General features: G+C 35.2%; 1 long non-coding RNA gene across 5 annotated transcripts; it reads right to left on the minus strand.

The window, feature by feature from the left end:
• Window positions 1-813: 813 nt before the first annotated feature.
• On the minus strand, window positions 814-3,955 carry LOC110694475. Of its 5 annotated transcripts, XR_002505880.1 has the most exons (6): window positions 3,707-3,952; window positions 3,439-3,584; window positions 2,962-3,045; window positions 2,611-2,696; window positions 1,804-1,872; window positions 814-1,329 (listed from the first exon to the last, which is right to left on the minus strand). It is a non-coding gene; the product is annotated as an uncharacterized LOC110694475 (long non-coding RNA). The 5 variants fall into 5 exon arrangements; XR_002505878.1 differs by having other exon boundaries at window positions 1,804-2,696; window positions 3,707-3,955; XR_002505879.1 differs by having other exon boundaries at window positions 814-1,872.
• Between the last annotated feature and the right edge of the window lie 696 nt (window positions 3,956-4,651).

Consider the following 4,651-nt stretch of genomic DNA (forward strand, 5'->3'; position numbering starts at 1 on the left):
GAGCTATTAGTGAGTGAGGTGAGGGAGTTTGTAGTGTGCGTATTCATTTGCACAATGTGGGTGGATTTGAGAAGTTATTTATTTTTTCTTATTTTTGTAAATTGGAATAAATTAAAAAAAGTGTTCAAAAGTGAAAAAATTCCATGTGAGATAAAAAGAAAAAAAAGAGCAAAAGCAAAAAAAAAAATTGTTTCAATGTGCAAGTGTTCTAATGAAGGTTGCTCAAAGGAAAAAAATTCAAAATAATAAAGATCAAATTCAAAAGAAAAAAAATTCAAAGTTTGTTTGATTCACTTAAGTTCTTTATTATCATAATTTTATGAGTAAAGTTGTAAGTGTTAGGGGAATTTTGTTATGACACTAGACGAAAAAGATAAAAAGGCACCGGTTCAAACCCCCCCTTTGGCACCGGTTTTGAACCATTGGGTATTTGAGGGATGCCAAATCCATGAAAATTTGGCACCGGTTTTGAACCGGTGCCAACTAAAGCATTTGGCACCAATTAACCGGTGCCAACTACATGCTTTGGCACTGGTTAACCGGTGCCAACTACCATGGCGCGTTTTTTTATTATTATTTTCAATACTATTGGCACCGGTTCAAAGAAAGAACCGATGCAAAAAACTCCACTTTAAGCACCGATTCTTTCTTTGAACCGGTGCCAAAAGTGTCAAAAAAAATTATAAAATTTTGGCACCGGTTCTGGTCAAAACCGGTGCCAAAAATACCCCAAAAAAATAAAAAAATAAAAAATTTGTTTTTTTTTGCATTTTTTTCACTTAAATTGTACCAAATACTTATATATAATACTAATATACATAAACACATATATTTTGTTCAATAACTTGTAATATTACACTTTACAAAATTGAAAAAAAAACAACATATAAATTCGTTGATGGCAGACCATATGAGAAGGCCTGGTGCTGTGCCTGCGTGGTGATGGCTGTTGCTGCTGTTTTGCTGGCCTGGTGATGTTACATTCACAAGCATAATCAAAATAAGGGATTAAACAACGTTGTCAACGATAGTGCATGTCAATAAGATAATTATAAAAGCTGCCCAGAACACCTCCGATAACTCCAAGAACTATCACAGCCAGGATATCAGAACTACTACTGTTCTGCTTCTGCTACTGCTACTGTTGTTCTGCTTCTGCTACTACTATTCTGCTACTGCTTCTGCTTCTGCTACTTTGTGTTCTGCTTGCTGTTCTGCTATTGCTATTCTGCTTCTGCTTCTGCTACTGCTACTGCTACTGCTTAATATCAACATTGCATCAACTTGACCGACTCCAATGAAACTGCTTACCATAGTTTTTCTATCAAACTGTTTAGCAAAGGAAAGGGGGAGAATTGTTGAGCTTGAGAAGGAAAGGGTTAGGGTAGGGAAGAGAGTTGTTGATGAGCTTATAGGCAATAATTTGACAAGGGAAAGAGTTTGTAATAAGCTAGAATGAGGTGTCATTCATAAATCAATTGGCACTACAGACCTAAGTGATCCAATATTCATACCATTTAAGAGAAGCAGAGATGTTGTAAAGAGCATGATTTTAGATTTACAGGAAGTTTTCTATATATTAAGCTGCTCACTTTAATGTGGTTATTATAAAATTATACATAATCTGATAACTTTATCCAAGACAGGACAATATGAAGAACAAAAGATATCATTGGTGTAAAACTATAAGTTAAAACAATATTGCATTTGAATACTTATTACACAATTCAATCTAGAATAATATTACAGAATTCTATTTATTTTAGGCCTTCGTAAAATAACATAGCTGAAAGAAGCATATACCTTAAAGACTCTTGATCATAATGACCTCAGTCTTGGCAAGCTAAGAAACCTCCAGGACTTGTGATCATGCTGAAAACAACGTGTTATATATATATATCGAAACAAGCATATAAACCTCAAACAGACTCATGATCACTCGTATATACCAGAAAGTAAACATAAGACGAGCAAGCTAAGTGAAATAATAGAGCCCTGGCAAGAAACAGATCATCTGCATCTAGAGGCTTAGAAACAGCATAAAATCGATCATGCTTTAACAGCTAGCTTAGCGCATTTTGAGCCTCAGGATGCAGATTATCCATTTCTAACCAAACTATGAAATCGAACTTTGCTTGTTACATACATACATAATTAATTAGTCATAAACCAAACAATTTATACTAGTAGTAGAATGGTGGGACATAAGGCATTGGGTTCTTTTAATCTTGAACAAATAGCATCAATCTTTTCACCCAATCATACGTCAGGCTTCCTATTTTTTCAGTTGAAAAGGATGTTTGGACCGGACTACTTTTTATCATCAATGTTACAAATATCCTTTGGCATACAAATGTGATACTCTCAATCATCAGGTTTATTTATAAGATATTCTCTTGGCATCCATTTGTGTAGGTACGGAGTATATATTTACACTAGCCGTGACAAGTACAAAATTTAACTATTACAAACCAAGACAGGAATTATGAAAACTTTTTGGTTCTACTGACTTAACACATAACGCCTAAATTATCATAAAACCATACCACAAAGCATTTGCCTCCTAAACTAATTTTTATCACATCAATTGCTCTACCAAATACTACTCACCTGTTTCTGGAAAATACTCAATGCAAGTTGCTGAATCTTCATGTTTTCCAATGATGTCATAAACTCCAGAGTGTTGTAAGTCATACCTAAGAAAATCCAGTCGCAGCAAAGTAATAACCATGTTATTCTCAAACATAGCATGAAAAGAGGTGTTCGCTTAAATAAATTAATACAAACAAGGGAGAAAATTATGTAGCCAACCGAAAATAAATCAATACACACAAGAATCTAATTATTGATGAGGCACCCTACATTTGAATCAGGGCAAAGCATGGCCTGGATATAGTCTCCAAATATGGCTATGAAGAGGTGACAAAATTACATAGCAATAACTCCAAAGAAAATACTTACAAGGCATCAACAACAAGCATTCTACCAATCTGGTGTCTTGAGTTGCCAGGGATTGAAAGTTGAACATGAGTCACTGGAAAGAACCTAATCAGTCAGCGGAAGCACAAATACAAGTCACCAACTAAACCATAATTAGTTCACACAACGAGAAACTATAAATACATCCAATTTTTCTATTAAAAAGCAGAGGAGAATTCATAGAGGAAGGCTCTAGATGAGAGTAGAACCCTTAAAAAAAAACCTTGACCATAGTCAACTCACAAACCCTTGAGAAAAAAAGAGGAATAACACATTTATAATCATAATAAACTAATGGTGAAACCAAAATGAAGAAAAATCAGCAATAAAAATACTAGTACATTGGCAATTTAATTGTAGTTTATTTTACAAGATCAAAGTAAAGAAATGGAATAAAATAAATACTCTTAATATTAAATAAATAATGTGCAGTAATTTAATTAACTAAGGAATACTTACGAGACGATGATGAAAATTATTGGGTAAAATGAGAGAGAAACGAGCAAAATGAAAATTCTTCCAGTAAATTTCTTCTTCCCATGATTTATAATTCCCAGACTCCATTTTTTGCAATGAAATCTTGTTGAAGAAAGAGAAATTCCACCCTAATTACAAATGGTTGCAGTTATTAAGAAGATGAAGGAGGTGATAACTGATAAACCATTAAAATCCGATCAATAGTTAGAATAGGATGTCTAGTGTTAAGGAAAAATATCAGAAAAAATACCTGGTGGTCGGTAGCCGACGCACGAAGGACAGCTGAGGGGAACGGAGGGTGGCCGGCGAAGGGTGAGGGGCGACGGGTAGGACCTACTATCTCCTTCTCCTACTTATTTTGTTTGACAAAAAATAGAAATAAAACCAGAACCCTAAAATTACAAAATTGAAAACCAAATCAACGACAAACCCTAGGTTGCGAAGAAATTCGGTAGATTAAGAAGGGGATTTGTTAAACATCGCCCGCAAATACCATATAAAGTCCCACAAATATGACATGATGTGACCATTATGCCCATTTTCTAAAATTGAACAAATCTCGATTTAAAAAATGTGGAGCCGTAATGGCTCGCCGGGGGAGACCGGAGGGCAGGCCGGAGATGCGGGGGACGCCGGAGGTATGTCGTCGTCGACGGAAAACGAGGTAAGTCACCGTTAAAATTCACGGTTAACCGTAGGAGTGGCTCCGGCGCCTAGGATGGACGCCCTAACCGTAGCCTGGACGTCCAAGCCAGACGCCATAACCACCACAGTGGCGTCCAGCCCAGACGCCCAGACCACCAGACTGGCGTCCTGGCCAGGCGCCACTCTACTGGCTGAGGCGGCCCTTCCAGGCGCCAGTCCAGTGGCTGTGGCGGCCCTGGCAGACGCCACCTTATATTTTTTTTTGTTTTTTTTTTTCTTTTTTTCTTTTTTGATTTTGTTGTTTTTTTATTTTTTTTAATTTTTTTTTTAAAAATCGAAAATGATTTTTTTTAAAAATTCGAAATGGGTTTTTTTTTTTAAAATTAATTTTGAAAATTCGAAATAGATTTTTTTAAAATTAAGTTTGAAAATTCGAAATGGTATTTTTTTAATTTTAGTTTGAAAATTCGAATTGGGTTTTTTTAAAAATTAAGTTTGATTGTTGAGAAAGGTTTTTTTCTAAAATTAAGTTTGACAATTTGAAATTTTA

This window comes from Chenopodium quinoa, unplaced genomic scaffold, assembly GCF_001683475.1.
Source record: "Chenopodium quinoa cultivar QQ74 unplaced genomic scaffold, ASM168347v1, whole genome shotgun sequence".
Lineage (NCBI taxonomy): Eukaryota > Viridiplantae > Streptophyta > Magnoliopsida > Caryophyllales > Amaranthaceae > Chenopodium > Chenopodium quinoa.